This window comes from Passer domesticus, chromosome 6 (genome assembly GCF_036417665.1).
Source record: "Passer domesticus isolate bPasDom1 chromosome 6, bPasDom1.hap1, whole genome shotgun sequence".
In the NCBI taxonomy this organism is placed as follows: Eukaryota; Metazoa; Chordata; class Aves; order Passeriformes; family Passeridae; genus Passer; species Passer domesticus.
Window position 1 is genome coordinate 31513494 of NC_087479.1, and position 22139 is coordinate 31535632.

The 22139-nt window shown below is 36.0% G+C and overlaps 1 protein-coding gene and 1 long non-coding RNA gene across 5 annotated transcripts in view; both read right to left on the reverse strand.

Annotated features, from left to right (window-relative positions):
* FMN1 (formin 1) overlaps positions 1-22139 on the reverse strand; it is a 171271-nt gene that overhangs the window by 133019 nt on the left and 16113 nt on the right. The gene's annotated exons all lie outside the window — the stretch shown is intronic.
* On the reverse strand, positions 15512-20372 carry LOC135303014 (uncharacterized). Its single transcript, XR_010364553.1, has 4 exons — positions 20338-20372; positions 17190-17258; positions 16202-16283; positions 15512-15765 (listed from the first exon to the last, which is right to left on the reverse strand). It is a non-coding gene; the product is annotated as an uncharacterized LOC135303014 (long non-coding RNA).

Below are 22139 nucleotides of genomic sequence, written 5' to 3' on the forward strand. Positions count from 1 at the left end.
CACTGGTTTTCCACCCTACTCACCATCACCTCTAATACTTCAGTTTGCAGTTATTTTGGATCAATTATTTTCAGCTGTGTTGTTCAAGGTGTCTGTTCTATGTCAGCTACTGCTAAAGAGCATATTCATTTGCAGCAGTGATTTTTACCCATAATATGCTTACTCTGATCATCTCCATTGATTCATTAAGTGATACAGAGCAGTAGTAAGAAACCACAATCAGAATTTCTTCTTGCAGCAGTGGGTATTTCCCATACTTAACTGTGGCCCAGCTAAGAACAGTCAGCCCGGCAAATCCTTTCCGAGCCTCTAGAAAAACTAATACCTCCCTCAGCTGCAGAGATTCAGTTTTTGTCCAAATGTAATTTTATGCACCCTTATATTAATTTATGGTATTTTTGCTGATAACAACGAGACTCTCAAGTCTGTTACTAAGCCTCTATTCTCCACCCTCTATGTAATTACTACTTAATGTTCTGTTCTCTATGCATTTCTGCCAGTAGCTGATGATCGCTCTCCTCCCTGATCCAGTCCTCACCTGCACACACCATCAGCATTCAACCACTTCTATGGTAAAGGACCCATCCAATCCAGTAGACAGCGGAATATGAAAGGAGAACTTTAACCATCTCCCTAAGTATTCTATTTTAAGCGAGTTCTTAAATGTTTGGCCATATTTTGCAGTGAAGTTCACCATTCTGTCAGCTCTGACAGATGGATTTTACTGCTACTTGCACTTATCCAGGAAACTTTTTCTTTTTTAAAACTAGCAACCTACTGTAATCTGATTGTGCATTAAAAAAAAAAGTCATATATACTTTATGCAGGCATTTGCAAACACGTGTATATATCATTGAATCATAGGCTAAATTTAGGCAGTTTTAAAATGCATATGTTTATCCTTTAGCCATCTTAAATTAATTGACATAGTTTTTTTTTTTCCTGCTGAAAAAAATAAGGCTTTCAACAACATTCAATTGCTATTCAAATTGTCTTCCAGGTTTTATAGTTTATACCACTTAGGAGTGCCTTCTGTGTGCTGATGTACAAAGAAGACTGCCCAAATACAGATCTGCTGCCATCTATTGTCCCAAGGGAATAGAAGACACAGCAATGTACATAAGGGAAGACTGAATATTTAATGCTTTTTTGGCAATTTTTACCATGCAGACTTTGTAAATGTAAGGAAACAACTTTTTAATGTTTTCACAAGTAAGACAGATGATGCACTCAAACCTGAGGGGTCCAGACAGGGTCTCATCATCAGACTGTGACAATAAATGGTACACCCAGGATTTCCTAAGCCCTCTAGTCCTATGCTGAATGTATATAATTATAAGGTAATTGCATCTGACTTTTTTTGTACAAATTGGTATTCTTGTCATACAAAGTCTTTTAAACACAAATTGTTACATTAGCAAACAGGCACATTAGATGCCATGTAGTACATTTCTGTTAGGTTGCTGTTCTGAAATACACAACTCTATGCAACACTTTCTGTGGGCAGACTCTCTGTTTGTACTTTCTCAGCTGTCAGGGAAAAAGAACTTTGGGGGAAAACATCAGCTTCTTAAGCTTTTTTTTTTTTTTTTTTTTTTTTCTAGTTCAAGGAATTAGGATATCATGATATCCATTCCCTTCAGTACATGGTTTGCTTAACCACAACTCACTTAACTCTCAGGCCAGTGTTTACACTGATTGCTTTTAGCTATGTTTCCTGACCACTATATATTAATATTTCAGTCACACTCCATTCTTTCTAGATTGCTTTGCCACATAGGATAAAAATAAAATGCTTATTCTTTTGTATGTTGATTCCTCTGTAATGTAATTCTGTTGCCTAGTTGATTGAATGTTATAAGCACTCTTATATGCATGAATAAAGAAACTGTGTTAATTACATACTTTATTCACTGCTTGCCTCTTGGATGAAGTGCAAAGAAGGTAAATAAAATTTAGATCTTTGTACACCATTTGGGAATGAGTCTCATTTGGGAATGAATGCCTGGTTTTGTGGACCTTTAGAGTTTTGGGCATCTTACATTTTAGGAAAAGAATACCCTAACAAACAAAATAAATGACCAAATAGGTTTTTCAGCAAGTGAACCACAAAACTGAAACAGTCTAAGAAATTGCCTGTTTTGACAGTAGAAATGAAGACTCTAAGCATCAGAACTGCATTTAGAGGGTTTAGAGTATTACTGACTTAAGAGAATGTTATTACTGCAGGGATTTAGCTCTTGCAAGACCTTAAGTCAGCAAATCACAGCATGTTACAGAGTCTTTAGTACACTACCATATTCAAATAGATGAGGCTTGACCATTGTTATTGAGAGCACTGGTGGAACATGAAGATAAACTGAGTCAACATATTTTTTTTTTAATTATAAAAATAAAAAATATGCAGATCCTACCAAAATTTTTTTGCAGTGGGAGCCTCAAATTTCATGATCTATCCCTCTGATCTGACCTTTTCCTTTCTAAGCAGTAAAAGCTTTCTGATTTTTCCTCTTTAAAATGTCCCTTTTATTTTTGTTATTAGAGACACCAATGTATTAAATCTCAAATTAAAACAGCATTGGAAGTAGTCTCAGCAGTTTCAGATTCTGTGGTGAGATGATACTGCACAGTTCCATCCACATGCCATCTGTGGTACCTTATATCTGTTAGTATATAAAGACATTAACTCTGTATAAACATGTAAGTGATGCACTCAGTGTTCCTCCGTATGTAGCTGACACAGAGGACAAAAAGATTTGATTTTCTGGAGCTAAAGTCTACTATGAAGTTGAAGAAATACGAATAATTAGGGAAAAAATAAAATAAGTAGAAAGGGGATTTAAAAACCTAGAGGAAGCCCTCCTCCCTCCCTTTAAATTTTACATATTTTCTTAATGGGAAAGAAACAGAAGAAACCTGTTTGCTCTGGTAGAGACCCAAGAGAAGCCTCTGCATCAATAAAGTTCTTTCTGTTTTATTGGATAGAATGTAATAAGCATGTAGCTGTCTGTGCAGAAAAGGGAACATTGTGCATTATGTAGATGAATAAATCCTTTTTACACGAGGAAAACTCATAGTGCAAGGCTAGAGAAACTGGAAAATGACACTAAATGCCATCTCTGGGAATGAAGACATGTCATCTTTCCCCCTAATTTATATAGTTTTATTTAATCGGTATTGTAGCATGGGCAATTAATAGTATAAGCAGTTAGCAAAATCCTTGCTGAAGATTGCCTGTTTCCACAGTACATTTAGAAATTATTTTTGCATGATGACAAACTGTGGATTTTAAAAAGTAAATGTTAAGCCTGCTACTTGCTACATTGCTCTAACAAAGAAGCCTGAACGACACAGTCCTTAAATCACATCTCTCAGAGTGGTGAGTGCGGGAACAAAACCCTGCAGCAGCGACACCCTGCAGTGTTAGTTAAGGCCCTTGTAGTGCTCAGAAAGCCTGAAGCTCCTAAAGTACCAATATCCAAAACAATCAATCATTTAATGTCTTTTGCCTGTGTCCTCTTTCTTGTAAGTACAACTTAGTACAGCTAATAATGGAGAAAAAATGTGTGTCTTCAAATCCATACAATTGCTAACAGAAAAATTTATTGCCAAGTAAAATCAAGACCTCCCTCCCTTGCTAGCAAATAAAAATCAGTATGTTATTCTGAACTGTGAACTTGAAGAAGGGTATCTTCCTGCAGGAGGTGAAAAACTGTACGTAGCTTGATGTGAATGTCTATCGTTAAAAGAAAGACAGCAAAAAGCAGTGAAAATAAAGCTCTCTGGCCTAGAAAGTTTGTGTCAGCAACTACCAAATATAGAGATATGAAGGAAATCCAAAATACTTATGGTCTTGTGAAAAAGATCTGTGCAACTTCTCAATGCAGAGTATATCAACTGCAAAAGCATGTGATACAACTCAAAGCCTTTCAAAAATACTTCAGAATCAGCAGAAATCTAATAAAATTAGCAATATCTATCAAATCCTATACATTCCTTATATAAATTTAAATGGTTTGTATTAAAGTATCTTTTAATTTATTCTTTTCGTTTATTGTCACGGAATGTTATTAAGGGCTTACATTTACAGTAATTTATATACTTTATACTGCTTTTTTTCCTTCACCTCAATCTATTTGTTCTAGACAAAAATCTCCAATCTGTAAGACAGCAAACTCTAACACAAAAAATAAGAATACTTATCACTAACAGTGTAAAAAAACTAGCACAATTTAGATTAGGGAAAAAAACAAATCAAATACGCAAAACAAAAACAAAACAAAGAAAAAGGCAAAATCATCAGCAGAAAGATGAGAGAACTATATTCAAGATCCAATGCTGTATCATCCAACATGTGCTTGAGAAACCTGAGGAACAGGAACTCTAGTAGCAAGTACAGAATGTATTTTCTGAATTAGGATACAGACCTGAAAGGTGCTGAGCCAGTTTGGCGCCATCCAAGCCTACTGCTTTAGCACATACTCAAATTGAACGAGTTCAGTTACTGCACAAACAAGGAGCAAGACCTGCCTTGTCGCTTGCCAGCCGACTCCTGCTTTCAGATGCAAGCAAGAGGCCTCCAAGTGCTCCCAACTGGCACAACAAACAAAGAGCCAAAGATACTAAAAACCCCAAGAGCATATAACACGGAGCAATTGGCACCTCAGTGCAAATTCTCCATCTTCCACTATTCCCAAAGAAACTTCACATGTCCACAGTCAAATGCCACAATCAATGTTCAGGCCAAGCTACTGAACTGCAATGCCAGGAACTTTTAGTGAAAGGTTCATTGTTAAATCCAAAGATCTTTAGTGCTCACAGTAACTTCTAGATGGGGGTAATACCCAAAGTATCTAGTTAAATCTAGTTAAATATCCAATCGGCAGGTTTTAATTATACAACATTTCCCAAGTGAGCCTTTTACAGACATACAAATATTAAATACTATAAAAAAACTTTAAAATACCTGACAATTCACATAAGTCTTTCTTAGTAAGCATATGTAAGTGTCTTGTGGGGATATAAAATAGATAATGATAATTTTCCAAAACCAGTTTACAACTCTTTACAACTTCATTACAAGTAATTTCTATGCAATCAGAACACACACCATATTTGTTATAGATTACTCTCAAAGCACGTAGCAAAAATGGAAGCATTCCTAATCCTGAAATTGTTGTCACGGGGAGTGTTTCACTGTGACTTTTTACAACAAGTTCTCTCATCTCTGGTATTAGCCAGTTAGCTAAAATAATGTGGAGGAGGAGGCTGATGTTTAAACTTTTTATTCCTTATTTTGGTTAGCAAGATTTGACCTTGCAAGCAACAGTTTTTCAAAAGATTAGAAATCTGTAGCTAGTGCAACAAGGAAAATGAAGAGCTATATAGAAAAGCATTATTTTTCTCATGTGCTTTTTATAATATTTCTCCTTATACACTGGTTCTCACTCTTAACCATAAGAAAGGCAAAGTCACCACCAAAAAGATTTTAATTGGTCATTAGGTAAGTAAAAAACTACTGAAAGTAGGATTGATTTAAAATAATTTACATATTTTACCTTACACTTCAAAATTTTGAAAGTTGCCTAAAATAAGTTTTAACATCAATGCATCTACTTGTAGAGGTCACTTAGGCCAGCCACCTCTACATTGCATTAATGTCATTATATAAATATTTTAGTGCAAATATTAAGATTTGATATCATGAAGTATGGATAGAAATATGCAAAAGCACCAGAAGCAATAATCAAAGAACAGCCTGTATAATCAGGGACATTATCGACAGCAACAAAATTAATTAACACTGAGCATGTTATTTATAACTAGACCACGATTCATCAGTGAAAGACTACACTGCAATAACAGGGGAATGCACACGGCCTGCATGGCTCTTCCTTCTCCTTCTCTTGGAATAACATTGCATTGCGTGGGACAGACTTCTGCCTTTTATCCAACAGGAAGACACATAACAGCCCAAAATACACTGAAAATCAGGAAAACAGGATAATGGGCAGCAACCTTGCTTAACAGTCATTAAAAACAAAATACACAAGACTTTGCAGTCAAAGGATCACCTGTTTTATGACCAGTCTAGCAGAACCTGAGAGATGTAGTCAGGATTTGACAGCTAGTGTTTCCTTTTCTCTATAACCTTATTCCTAATGCTATCCAGACTGCTTTATGCATTGCCTTGAGTGAGAATAGTAACATTTTGTGAATGTGCAGAATCAACCTGGACTATACCAAAGCCTTTGGCACTGTATCCCACAGCATTCTCCTGGAAAAGCTGGCCGCCCATGGCTTGGATGGGTGCACTCATCACTGGGTAAATCACAGGCTGTATGACCACGCCCAGAGCAGTCATGAAGGAATTACATCCAGCTGGTGGCCGATGACAAGTGGTATTCTCTAGAGCTCAGAATTGGGGCCAGTCCTGTTAAACACATTTATAACAACCTGGATGAGGGGATCAAGTGCACTCTTAGACTGATTACAGGCAACACCAAGTTGGGCAGGAGTGTTGATCAACTGAAGGGTAACAGGGGTCTACAGAGAGATCTGAACAGGCTGGATCGATGGGCTGAGACCAATGGTGTGAGGTTCTACAAGGCCAAGTGCCATGTCCTGCACCTGGGTCACAGCAACCCCAGGCAGCTCTATAGGCTGGGAGAGGAGTGGCTGGAAAGCTGCCCAGCAGAAAAGGATTTTGGCCTATTGGTTAACAGCCATGACAAACTGATGATGACCCAGCCTGAACCAGATGCATCCTGTGCCCAGGTGGCCAAGAAGGCCAAAAGCATCCTGGGCTGTATCAGCAACAGTGTGGCCAGCAGGAGTGTCCCCTGTACTCCACATTACTGGCACCGCACCTCAAGTCCCGTGTTCAGTATTGGGCCCCTCACTACAAAAAGGACATTGAGGCTCTGGAGGGAGTCCAGGAAAGGGCAAAAGAGCTGGTGAAGCGTCTGGAGTACAAGTCTTGTGAGGAGCAGCTGAGAGAATTGGGGTTGTTTAGCCTGGAATAAAAGGGGAGATCTTATTGCTCCCTAGGACTACATGAAAGGTGGTACTGGCAGGGTGGGGCTTGCTCCCTTCTCACAAGAAACAAGCAATAGGAGAAGAGGAAATGATTACAAGCTGCACCAGGGAAGAATTAGATTGGTTATTAGGAAAAAGTTCTTCATTGAAAAGGTTGTTAAGCATCAGAACAGGCTGTCCAATAAAGTGGTTGAGTCATCATTCCTGGAGGGTTTAAAAAGTGTGTAGATGTGGCACTCACAGACATGGTTTAGTGGTGGACTTGGCAGTGCTGGGTTAATGGCTGGACTCAATGACCTTAGCGGTTTTTTTCAACCTAACTGAAACTGATTCTGTGATTCTAAATTAGTAAGTGAAAAATTGCATCCAGGACAAGTAAAATACATTTTTGCAACTGTAGGATTGTACAGTTCTGAGTCATTAAGGAATCTCCCTCCTCTTCTGCAAAAGCATCCACATTAATACTTACTTCCAATCCTAAAGAAATAAACAAGTCTGTCTGACAGCTAAAATAATTTGATAATTCATGTCCCAAAGATCTACAGCTACGTTATTTCACACATGCTGTGACAACGTTTTCTGCTTTACTAAGAAAAAGAAAACAAGCAGTGAAGACCTTTCTGCAATGGTCAGATCTGAGTGGTAATATCTCAGCATGAGGACAGTAGCAAACAGAAAAAGATTACCTTAGCTCACACTCTGGCTAAGTCTGGCATTAGTACACCCCATGTCAGTATTGACAGGGTTATGTTGAACATAAATCAGTCAACATTACATAAATTTTCAAAAGATTCAGCTGACCTTTTTGTAATTCAAGTATCCCTAAATGCCTTTTAGTGCATCATGAGCTTACAGAAACTCCTAACCCCTGCTATGCTTCTGTTAATGAAATACTATCCTTGTGAGGTTTGAAGCACTATCAATACATCTTATAGGCATAGACAGATTATACTGAATTTTATAGTCTTGGGCAGATTGGGTGACTGAGCAAAGGGAATTGATCACCCATCCAGCAAATTTTCTGAGTTTTCACAAATGTCCAAGTCCTATTGCCAAAGGAAAAGATTCTGGATAGGATACAATTTTTTATATGCTCACATTGAACTCTCAATTAAATAGGTTTTATCTTTACTGTAGCATACCGTGACTCACAAATGGGCATCAATTCATCCAAAACCCGAGGAAAGCAGTATAACCATATTCACGGGGCACTGAGATATGTTTTTCACATTTCCAGTCAGCATTTGTATAAGAATTTGAGATGTGTCACTGACATTGCCTTATATTCTTCTTAGCTCCGAACTGAATTGGCAATATTGAACGGTCTACTTTACTTTTTTTTTTAATATTATCTACTCTTTTATTTTATTTATGGCATTCCAAAGCTTCACTCACCTCAGCTAATTACAAGCTCACTGTATTAGACATTGGACAAGAAATCAGTTTAAAAAAACCCAATCCACCAGCTCTTTTCTTAATTAATTAATTTTTAAAAATTCTTTATTCCTTTTCCTTGGTACTTAGAAAATTTTAAGTCAGATTTAGTCCACAACCACTGGACAGTTTTTCCCATTTACAAAGCTTTTGAATATTCCTTACTTTCACAGATTTCACAAGAATTGAGAGGTGAACAGTACTTCTGAAAATAAATTATGCCACCTATAGAGATACTGTTACTTGTGAAAACATGGGGATGTGAAGTGGCAATAGATTGCTTAAAGTATTTTAGACTTTCTTTGAATAAATTAAAGGTTCAAACTATTTCTCTTTTACATTTATGCTTTTCCTGGCATCTTGGGTTTTTTTGTAAACAGGTACTGAGATGTACTCTACATGAACAGCATGTGAGCTCAAGATTAAATTACAGCGGCATCCATGAATGACTTCCCTTCAACTGCTAAAAACTGTTGCCAACTGATAATTCTGCATTCGAAGAAGATGGTGTACATTTAGCATTTTCATTCCACTGTCAACATTTTGGTGCACTTCAGTTGGTATACACGAAAGAGAGAGAGAATAATCCAACCCTATCCAATCTTTTCAGCCACTCCGTTTTACAATCTCTATCATACATCTTGTCAGTTATCTTTAGGGCTTTTCTCCTAGGCCAAAGACAATTTTTTTGTACTTTAAAATATCCTGTTGTCCATTCCTGAATATGACCCAGTTTTACCTCATACTTTTTGAGACAGAGAATGAGAACTGCAAGATATTTGAAGTGTGAGAGCACTAGATCTCAGGAAGTGGAATAATGTTTTGGGGGGTTACCTCTTCTCTAAAAATTCCCGACTTGCTTCTTTGAAAGTTATTGAGTTTTCAACAAACATTTACAAGGGACTGTCAAGATTCAAAGCTCTCATTGGTGGAAGAAAATGGCCAGCTTCATTTTATATATGATGTGAAATTGTAGGGGGTTTTTGTGCATGGCTTCCTATTTATTTCCTTTAAGTTCACCTGCCTTTTTCTACTCAGTAAATGCTTTCTACAGTTCTTCACAGCCCATCTCCCCAAATATCATGAAATAATTATCATTGACTAGAGCAGTATTCCTGACCCTCAGAGAGGTCAGGCTGGATATTAGGGTATGTATCCCCAGGCATAGAAACATTGATTTTACAGCTAGTGGTGAAGACTGACTAGGACTTGGTTAACTCTTGGGGTAAAGAGGGGGAAGAAAGGCAAACAGCACAGTGGAGGAGGTTTCAGAAATCAGGAGGATATGTGCTACTTTAGAACAGCTACCTCTCAACATCACTCATTTCCTTTATTTTACAGTGTGATTTGGTATACGACTGGCTAATTATAGGAATCTTAAAATTGCAGAGCAAAAATGATGCAAAAAAAAAGAGCTAGAACTTTAGTAGTTACCACCTACATTTCTTTTTAATACAGTCTGTATTTATTCATATTTTAACAAGTATATGCCAAAATGACAAGTAACATTTCACAGTCTCAACTCTGACACATCTACATGTTAAAACTAGTCAAATTTGGAGACAGCTTTTAATTTTTTTTAAAGTACTTTTTTGGGAAAGACATTTTTTCAGTGTATGGCTGTTTGCATAATGTCTGCAAGATACTATGTGCATGTTCAGTAACACTTGTTTGTCAAAATAACTGTATAAATAACCAGAAGAAGCCACAAGCATCTCAGCTTTATCAAGGCTTTCTTGAACTCAAAATGTTCTATTACAAAACAAAAGAAAACACTCTTCATTATGTAACCTAGACCTTTTGATTGGCCTCAGTTTGGTCAGGCAAAACAAAGCCTTAGATGTCTAAGTACCTAACAAGTGGTCCTCTTAATCCACTAGAATATATTTCTGTCATTCAATCCACTTTTGCAAGTGTTTTATGTAGTTATATTACACTACTGAGGAAAAAAAATAAGCTGTATTCTTTTGAAAGTTCAAAGCCTAATTAAAAGGTGGCTCATTAGCCAAATGGATTTTTGTCACATGAAATTTTTCACTGGGTTGCTAATGAACCAGATATAAATACCAGTCACTACTACAATCCAGCAACCTCAAGGCTGCCAGTATTATTACATTTACTTTAAATATAAAATTACAACTTTGCAAGTGTGGGCCACCTAGCATATAATTCTGTTTTGGAAAGCATTCCTATTTAAATCAATCATAGGCATATGCTCTCTGTCATGCTTTGAGTTAAGCCTGCATTCAGTGCTGTTCTTGAAAAGGGTGGGTCTCTCTTTCAAGGCACACAGATAACATATGCCATTCTGCAGAACACACTATAGCAATGTGACAGAGAAATGCTATTGGACATTTTTCTGATTCATATGAAAGATACACTTCCTATTTTAAAATTCTTTCATCTTTGACATATAGATGCCAAAGGAACCAAATGAAAAGCATAACTTCTTTTTATTTCTGGGCTCACTGTTCTGCTGTAACAGTAAACCTGTTATGCAGATTCTGCACACTGGCTGAAGACCTCTAAGGTTTGTCCTCCTGAACCCTATACTTGTGTCACCAAGAAGTACAATTAGTTTCACTTCATCAATTTTCCTGCCAGGATAAAAAAAAGGGGGATGCTGTACCTGTGGACTGAGGACCATAAAATAATTTTCCAGAAAATCCCAACATAGTCTGTTAAGTTTTATGGTTAAAAGTCAAATGAAATGCCTTACTGCACTGACACAGAGACAATGACTGAATTATACTTAAGTAGAAATGTAATACAGAAAGAGCGGTAGTTCCCAGGAGAAAGAATACAGAGTTAAACAGAGTTCAAATTTTAGAACAAAGACTACAAAGCACCAAAATATATTATGAGAGTCTAGACCCAAATTAAAATGCATTTTTAATTTTTTTTTTTTCTGAAGGAATAAATCCATTTTTTAATAGTTTGGCTAGATGAAGTTAACATTGTTGCAATAAAAAGCTGAAACATCATTTACAATACAATTATTTGGACTTGGTTGCCTAAATGAATGTTAGATGCCAAAATTAATTTATCCCGGTCCACAAAGGTGTGGATCATTCCAGGTCACATTTGCCAGTTCTGTGTCTGTGCCTCAGACACCCCCAGGGCACCTAAAAGTGTGCTTTTTCCATTCTGCACAATTTTGCATCCATTCCAAAGATCTTGTGCAATAAGGACGTAGCATTCAGCATTCCTTCCTTTCATTTGTGAAATTATCTTACAGGTAATTACCCAGCATATTGAAAAGGGTGGCAGAGATCTTCTTGTGTGAACAAGCAAAGTATGAGCTTGTTTCAAAAGGTGCAGATAGGAGAGTGCAAGTCAGATGAAGGAGAAAAGTAATGGAAATGAAGGAGACATGATGAAGGGTTGTGGGAGTGTTTTAAGGATGACTGCTGAGTAAGAAAGCAAAGCAGCATGCTACTATACAAGAGAATAGGTGCAAATATTTCCATGACTATTCAAAGTCATGACTATTTAAATATTAGTATCATTAGATGTTGTTTTTAGCAGCCAAAGCTGCTAAAGCAGACCTGAATTCCAAGAAACCTTTCATTTGTTCCACTGGAACACCCAGCTGTCATCTCCATTTGCACATTTAACATCAATTTCAATGAATTACACATAAGAGAATTCAACCCTCTGATGACAGAGCCGCAACTTACTTTACAAAGTTAATTGAACCTCCTTTTATGCTCAGTCTCACTGGCCATCCACATTATTAATGCCTCAAGCCCAGGCTATGTCACAGCCTTGCTGGTAGCCTGGAATCTCCTTTGAGCCTGTAGTCACACCTAACCCACACGAGCACAGCTTCAGCTCCTTGCTCTGTGCCACAAGAATGGAATGACTGCAACCCACTGGTGAGAGAAGCTGTGTGGCACCAGCCATGCCACAGGGATTTTGACAGATGTATGAAGTCTGTGCAGACATATCTTAGCAACTGCAACTCTGCAAGAATTCTTCAGGCTCAGGCTTCTCTTTGAACTGCCTGAGTATCCATCCAGTGAGTCTCGTAGATCAAACTGGAAACGCAGTGGGTGGCTAGTGTGGGCTAGACATGCCATGCAAACACACCCTATGTGACTCCTCTCATACAAAGCATCTGCATGACTATAAGTGAAATACAATTACACAGAGGGGAAAAAAATAGGACTAGAAAGTCAATTTGTATGGTTAGAAATACCACGGATGATAGGGGAAAAATTTCTTACTTATTTAATTTACTTAAAAAAACCCCCAACTTCTGCCTGTTTTCAATAAAAAACATTTCACTTTGGAGGAGTTACAAAAGTAAGTCTTCTCACTGTACTTATCTGTCTCAAAGGTATCTCTTCAACAGAAGAGAGATCTCTAGCAAAGTGTCACCCTGGAAATCTGAAATACCTTTTAACTACAACTCATCTTCTGCAAGCCTTTGAATAAAGCCTTCAAATTCAAAGTTCTTACAGGGAACCAAAATCTGAATAGAATGGAAACAAACCTTTTGTTTTGTTTGCAAGATGAAATAGTTTAAATGTTATCCAATCACTTTGATGAAAAGGACTTGACTTATTCAATGCCTGATGAGATGACAAATAGGGCTCTTTAGACTAATTAGTTATGGCCTCTTTTACTAATCCACAGATCGGAGAAAAACTCTCAATGTGGATTAAGACTGATAAACTAAGCAACAAAAGTTAGGATTTTTTTCCCCCGTGATATAAGTAAAACATTCAAATGGAACACTGCCATTCACACTAAACATAATATGACAAGATAGAAACCTGAAGCTAAAAGGTAAGAGATTTTTGAAAAAGTGAAAAACTGAAAAAGTATATCCTAACATTTTTCTTCTCATCTTTGGATGACAAACATCTTTCATTCTTGCCTAAGTATAACTTGCCTAAGTATAAGTATAAAGGTGGAATAAAAATTAATCACAAGAAAAAAACATGTAACCAATTCCTGGGTATTTATATAGTGCTATTTATCTTTCTTATAATACTGAACACTATGGTTGCACTATGTGTCAGATTTAAAGAATAATCTGTTGTAGTAAACTAGTACAAAAATTATTAGGCCCATATCCCGTGAAAGAAGCATATGAAAGGAAATTAGTTTTAAAAAGCACGATAAGTAAGTACTTAGATTTTGCACAAGACTGTTCTTTTACCCTATGCAAAAAGATGCATTGCCATCTTCTGTTCTTGGCATATTAGTTGGTGTTTATTATTGACCTGGATAATAATATTCAGAAGGCTGCTACTTCTGGAAAAAAAATTTGTTTTGGGTTTTCTTTGTTTTAAATTTTATTTCCATGAAAGCTGTCATTTTCCAAAAAGAAGAAAAAATCTGAGTGGCACGACTTTGTATAACTGTCAAATACATGCTCAAGGTTGAACTGTAATGCCTATTGGAAAATGTACAAGTAACTGTATATAAATTATATTACTTTAATATAAAATGTATATAAATGTATAACTGTAATTATATTTTAATATGCATTGATTTAAAAACATATACTCTCAAAAATTGAGTTGTCTTTATTTTAATAACTTTTTCAATACATTTTCCATACTTGAATACTTTAATTTATTAAGATAAAACAAATGTAACTTTGAAAAATCAGAAATTAGTGAACATATGTTCAAGTTTACAATGTATTGATAACTACATTACTGACAAAAATATATACTCTAGAAGAAAGAGAACTTCTAAATTTTAATTATTGTGAGATGAAATGGCTCAATGCCAGCTGCTTTACAGACCATATACATATATGTTTTAGATAAAATCAACACAGAAAAAAAAAACCACCCTCAAAATTTTACTTTCTCCAACAAAATTAACAAAGACTTAGATTTCACTTATGCAACAGTAACTATCAGACTCAAGTATACATTAACAAAATGTAAATTGAGGAACTAAAAACTGACTTCAGTGCTGCATAAAATAAAAGAAGCCATTTTTTGAGTAATTGCTCCAAAGATCTTGGAATGACTACTGCTGATTAATGCTTCAAATTTACCACAATATGCTTAAGAAAATTCTGCAGCTTTTAAATATGCCTGCCTTAGCAGCTGTAGTGTTCGGTTTCTCTGGGCATGGAAATAAAGCTATTTTTTCTAAGTACACAGACAATATGAATCAGATCCCATACACAAATTATGTGTATGAGGTAAGCATGATTAACATCTCGGGTCAGGGAGAGCACCTGGTATTTTGCAAACAGTAACAATTAAACCTACTGGGAGCAGGTTGGGAGCTGAGGGCGTGCCCTCCAGCCCTGGCAGCTCCCAGGGCTCCTAGCCTTGCTGCTGAAAAATGTCAAGTGTTAGGGGGCAAAAGGATGGGAACAACCAGTTTTAGCTTTTCTACAATTTATGACTCAAAAATAAGTTCATGCACTCATAGAAGGAATAATTTCTCGTTCGCCAAACTCCTCTCTAATTCAGTTTTGTTAGTTTTACTTATGTTTCTGTAATAGAAACACTGAAGCTTAGAGAACAAGAATCAATTTACTTCATTTTGTACACATAATAAGAATTACTCTCTATTCATAAATATTTGGTGGTTTTGGTGACTTAACAGGTTCAGATTTTCAGGGGTAACAATCAATAAACAGTTCTACTCATGAGATAGGCAAACAAATACTGAAATGACTGGAAATTTTATACAGTAGAAGCTCAGAATACTTGCTCCCATAAAATCAGATTTTTCTAGAATGCATTTTCCCTCTTAATTTTCCAAAGTATTCAAGAAAAGTGAGAGCAAACATGGTAACAGGTTAGTGAAACCATTCATCACTTATACCCTTAATCTTGGGAGTTTTGAACTATCCAAGTCAAAAATCATTAAAATTTGTATTGATAGCAAAGAAATGCCAACTTGAGAGGCTCTTAGTATTCAGAATGCAAAAAAGTCTCATATGCCTCTTCACTGTAAAAGCAAACCTTATAAGAAAACCCATAGGACTTTCCATTTTAACACTTCCAAAATGTAAATGGGAAAAAAAAAGTAGAAAATTACAAAGCACTGAAATCTTTATCACACAGGACATTACAAGTAGCAGTAAATAGAGTCTGTCACTCAGGTGAGGGACTGTGAATTATTTCTATTTCCTTCTTTCCTCACCTTTTGTTCTGGTAAAGGTGAATTTCCCATAGCATTTCAAATTCCTCATGTAAAACACATCCAACAGTTCTCAGCATCTCACCTCTATTTTCTCTGTTCTATTTTTACCTTGCAGATCCCAGCAACAAAACAGACAAGCCTGAAGAGATCTTTGAATATAGTCTAGAAAATCATAAACAGTGCAATTGAGAAGACACCATAATCTAAATGCAAGGGTACTCATAATTTAAGCCTGAAAAAAAATTACTCTGACACACAATTAAATAAATCATTAAACCACTAGGTGCACTATTTTAATGTTATGACTCATAAATAATATTCACTACTTACAGGTATTATTCAAATGTATTATTATAGATTTATGTCACATCTGAATAATGAAATATTATTAAAAATTATTTACTGGTATGGGACATCACAAATACATTAATTGCATCTTTATTAATTTTCAGTATTTTAAAGTATATTTTTAGCAGGGAGTATGCAGAATTTTTCACCACTTTTACAAGTGAGATTGTCACTTTTTCAGACAAAATGCCAAAGGGTAGCTATTAAGAGATTTAAAAAATTCTTAAATGCATTATTAAATCATACTTACAGAGATAAATACCTGAATCTGATCTCAGTTTATATATCATCCTGATCCATCAAGAAAATTTCAGCTGAGCCATTTCTATCAACTTGTTTATAGTGGTCAACAGAATAATAAAGATTTAAAGAATGAAAACTATCACATTATTCCAGTACTTTACTTCAAGAAATTCTTTTCATACTGATGAGAAAAGAAGTCCATTTCATTACAGTAAGTTTCTTAAACTGAGTGCACAAACTGTAAGCCAGAAGGAATGTTTTGGCCTTTTCTCCCCCCATGAAACAGAAAATTGTTAATCTATGACCTGCATAAAACATTAAGCTGCCTCTGGTTTTCCATTCCAATTTAATTCACTTGGTTTCCCCTCACTGATTGCCTTTGACTGAAGAGTCACATGTTTCAAAGAGAGAAGAAAATATAACTGTTGCTTAAGTGTGTCATGCTGAGAAGTCATTCAACTAAAACAGGAGCTATTTGTTCACAGAATCTATCAAGGACAGTCTTCAGAGGGTCTTTTTAACTTAGAGACCATGTCTTGGACTTACAGTTCTGCCTACATTCATTTCAAACTGCCATACGTCTCCCTTTCAATGCAGCATTGCCTTACTTTGTGTATTCTAGTAGGAAAAGATTTTGGTTTCACTGGGATGAAATATGAAGAATCTTTTATCATTACAAGTGTAATAAGCCTCAATAGAGAATTCAGGCTGATGTCCTCAAAGGCAATCACAATATAGTGTACAATGAGTAACTGCACTGAATATAACAGGAAAACAAAGATCCATTAAACAGCTATGTAGTTGCTGTAATTTTACATGGACATACTATTAGCAAACTTTCCAAGATTACATATTTAGAAAGAGTATGTAAACTTAACAGGAAATATTTTAGATACAGCTTGCAGCTGTATCCAGAAGGAGCAAGAGAAATCCTTATCAAAGAGGGTATCTATCTTAAAGACCTAAGTGACAGTCAGGATATTGGTGGTACTCACTATGACTCAGAAAGCCAATAGCTGGAACGATCTTCAGAAATAATTAACCCTGTTTAAGCCACATTGAGTCTGTAGGCAACACAATTCCCATAGAATATTAGAGATACACTGTGCTAAAAGAAGCAAGTTTAGAGAAGAAGTTAATGGTGTTATAACACTGAGATGGTAAACAGAAAATTTACATAGATCCACCTGAACTAAAGAAAACACGCTTTTGCTGTGAGAGTTACTAAACACAAACACAGGTTGCATAGACAGGTTGTTCAGTCATCATGCTTGGAGATATTAAAAGGTCTGCACCCAGGCCCATGCAATTTGCTCTTGGTGACCCTGCCTGAGCAGAGCGTTGGACTAGATGCTCTCAAGTGCTCCTTTCAGCCGAAATGATTCTGAGATTCTATGACTAATTTTCTCTTCTTTTTTAATTCTTTTCTTACACCAGTCCCTTAATTCTTAACTCCTTTATATCACCTTCAAAGAACATTTATTCTGAATAAGACGGGTTTTGTTAAGCAACACACTCATGCATATTACTTTCATGTGAATTACCTTGAGAAACTATGCATCATCTTTCCATGTGATCCATATGCAAAATTGCTTCATGAAGTGCATACTTACTGTGGACAGAATGCTATAGTGCTTTTAAAATGCAAAGTAGCAATTCTCTGAACCACTTCAATTAGAGAAGATATTTATAAACCTTTCCTTTCCCTATAAAAGGAACATCAAAAACACTATAATATAATCTGTCTCCTGTTATAAGAGCCTTCAAACAGACTTTTGTTTATATGAAACTTCATTTTGTAAAACCATGGTTCAGGAACACATCATAAAGTCTTGTTATTGCATTTCTCTTAACTGACTATTTGTCCCTTTTCAGCTTAAAGTGTGAGTTAAGTTAGGAAAAGACAAAATAATATTCCAATAGTATCTTGAAATTAATTATTTTTGCTACCTTCATTATATATCTATATTGAAATGTTGCCTGTATTTTTCAATTGCCAGTCTTCTGGCACTGCAATAGATTCACTATCATGTAGTTAATGATAATATATCCAACCAAAGCCAAAACTAACGCTTCTCACATCCTACTACTTTAATGCTGGAAACTTAAATGGATGTGTAGAACTATAGACTACAGAACTGCCATATTTGTAGAATCAGAGTGTTCTTCTCTTGGAAGCAAGCCATGTTTACACTGCAAGCAGAAATGAATGCAGGAAAACTGGGATAACACAGATTTAGCAGGCAGTTGAAAGACCTAAGGAGTAGGGCAGCTCTTACTGCACAGATATGGAAGAGTCTTTCCCCAGGCACCAAGGAGAGAGCTATCAAACTGAAAGTATCACTTTGTGCCTTTCCCTCCCTTCAAGATCTTTGAGGATTAAAATACAATCTTATACCAATCTAATAATAATACTTATTCAAGTATTTATCTATATAGTAAAGAGTTCTTTATAGGTTAAAGTACTTTTATACTTTGAGAGTTCAAAGTTGATCTGCCAGGGCTAGCCATTAGCAATTGGCATGTTTCCAAATGGCTGTGTGTAATTTTTGACAATCATACAAGACTACCAGAATGTTTTCAATTCTTTCTAATGGAAAGTGAACAGCTGCCATAAAATTTTCATTGGCAGAAACAACCAAACACAACATTCTCCATCTAATAATCAGCAGGGACGGGGATATATGCATCTACAATTACATCCAGAATATATTGCAAATAGCTCTTGGATAAACATCTTTAGCTAGTCAACCAAAAAAACTCATATTCACCAACCTTTCCAAGGAGTTAAGATTCCTTCCCTACAACATAATAAGCATTATAATTTTGAAGACCTTAAATCCAGAATTCGATCTCACTCTTCTTTTTCTTCCTCCCTTCTCTTCTCCGCATCTCCAAAATTTCATGATACTGCACACTGACTTCATGAAACCTCAGCAAGCCATCGATTTATAGCCATAATGTACATTTTAATGGTTAAAGTTCCTTTCGTAGGCTTTCCCAACAAAACAAAAATAAAAATTATCTTGACTCTTATCAGCCATGTTCTACTTGTTTTGTGATACTCCATAAATGTTCTCTATCACAGCCAAGGTAACACTCTCTACTCAGTCTTGGAGTTCCCCTTTTTCACTTGTCCTCCATCTCTTGTTCTTCCTGCTAATAGCACCCACTCAAAATATCACAGTCCCTCCGTATCTTCATCCAACTTGATTCACCTCATTTCCCACTCCTAACAGCTTCTGTTTTGGCCAGTCCCAGCCAGCCTTCTGGCTTCCAGTTTTTAGCAGCAACTGAGATTTTTGGGGATCAAATTATTCCCTGCAGAAGGGGCGGTCTTGCTCTCTTGTCCTTTCTGCTACACTTGCATGTCCTCCCTCATCCTTGCTGTGGTTTTCATCAGCCCACTGTGAACTGTTCAGCTCACTCAACCAGCCAAAGCCACTCACCTCTCTCCTTGCTGGCTCAGTTTTCAGCTTGCTTAGTGATTTGACTCAAATTACCAAAAAAGCAAGAAAAAACACCAAAGTTGTTGCAGGGAAGGGGAGGAAAAGTGAAGAGAGGAGGCCTTCACTGGAAGAAGGTAGAGAGTAAGAAGAGAATGGGCCTGTCTTTTCAGTCCCATAAGTCTCAGCCACTTTACCTGACACAAGCCTTAATCATTCAGTTCTATTCCAAGTTTGCTTTCGTTTCTCTACAGCCCTACTAACTTTGGATTTCTGTGTTTTCTGGGTATCTTCTTCCTTCACATCTACTAGATACCAAAAAAAGGAGCATTATTCATTGGCTGGGGAAAGGGTAACATCATCCTTCTCATTTGTTCCCTTTCTTGCTTTCACCATTCCCCCTTGTCAGATTTTTATTATTTTTTCCACATTAGGAATAAAATATATATCAGAAATTGTGATGAATAACCCTTGCCAGTCTCATCTTGACTCAAAGCACAGCTACCAGTTACTGTCTGGGAACCTATGTTATAACCAGTGATTTTTGTTTTTAAATTTCCTGCTCTGAATCAAATTCACTTCAATAACTAAAAATTCCCCTAATATTCTTTCTCTTACAGGCAATACTTAGTAAAATAGTATATTGATGTAATTTAGTAATAAATTGATAGAATAGCTCTGAAAATTTTCTCCTTACCTTTTTCTACTGCTGTAGAAACTTGAGAGACAAGCAGTGACAGGAACTAAAAGGTCTCAGAAAATCTTTTCCTGAGACAATACATCTGATATTCAGATGCATTGATGATCTTTTCAAAGGCATCTCCAAGACTACAAAAGCATGATGTACTTCATATTAGAGTAGAAACAATTTCATACAGAAATGCAGGAATTATGTTTCTGAGGATTTAATAAATGCCATTCTATGAGAAATTTTAGTGTTTGTGCTTCTGCTTTTGCTGCTTGTAACTGAGCAGTTTATTGTTTGAAAGCCCTAAGTTATTCTAAAGCTTTTTCTTAGAATTTTGATAATTCAAATAAAACTACTGCATGCTAATACAGGAATTTTGATTCCCAGTCCCACCTACAGAGAAAATTGCCAAATAATTATTGTTGAACTATAAATTATTCCTAGTTAACTATTAACTTACTAAGAAGAAAGCTGTGGCCTATTCCCATGGCCAATAGTTGCACTTCAACAAGAAGATACAGTAAACTGTACTTTCAAATTAACTACTAATACAGGTTTGTGCATTGAAACTATGATATATGTGCCATATATGTATCTTTATATCTATAGAGAAACTGAATTTGAGGAAAAAGTGGAAGTACAGAAGTCAGGCACTCTGCCTCAGTTTCAGTTTTGACTAAAGGAATAATTGCCAATTATTGAGAAAGTCTGTGAAGAATCATGATTACAAATGACAAGAAAAGAGAATTAAAATTATGTGTAGAGCTGTATGATAAGTCCAACCTGTAATTTAAACTAATAAATTAGAATATTAAACTCATTAATGAAATTTTCCAAATTCAAAGTTACACTGCTAACAAAAGGCTCCAAAGTTTTTCAGGAAGAAGTAATGCACACTGTGACAGCAATGGAACTTTGAAAAGATATACAAAAGTCCATCATTTTTGCCATGAAGCAAATCCTTCAATGAACCTGACTGATAAAAACTTGAACAAAATTATTCATAATTCTTAGAGTCATTGTAGATACTTACACAATTTAATAGCTGACTGGAATTGAAAGAAAACATTTCACAATAACACCCTACCGAAGACAAATCTGAAAATTAGTCTTGAACTCTCCTCTTCACACATGGGAGGAATCTGATAAGAATCAATCTGATAAGAATCAAAGGAGTGCAGGTTTACAACTGTAACCCTTAATATCATTTACATTAACTAAAATTGGAGTACATCGTTTGTCTCACTGAACTATAGTCAGTTAGTTATTATTCATATATGTTTACAGAAGAGTGGTATTCCATCCAAATGCTCTGTCAAGAAGAATGATTCCACCCTGGGCTCAGATGGAAATGGAAGTCATTATCCCCGATCCAGAGACATATCTACAGTATTATACATGCCAGCAAAACAGGGAATTTTTTCTTAAAGTCACAGATTTTCTGACACACCTGTAATAATGTTAGCATGCACTCATACTTGAAAAAAAAAACAAACAAACCAAAACAAAACAAACAACAACAAAAAAAAACACCAAAAAAACCTTGTGATATTTTCTATCTGTATTAATGTAGCCAGGTAAATGTGAACAAGAAACTGGGCTTGTCTGCTTTTCTTCTCTTCCCAAAGATGTTTCTGCTTAATAGCCAGGATTTTCAGCCAACAGATGCCATTAGTATGTATGTGTGTTGTTTTGTTTCTTGCAGAACCATTGTGGGTTAAGCCCAGTGGGAAAATAAGAACCACACAAAGACTCATTCCCTTCTTCCTGCCTTCCCCCAAGTGGCATGGGGGAAGAGGCATGGAAAAACC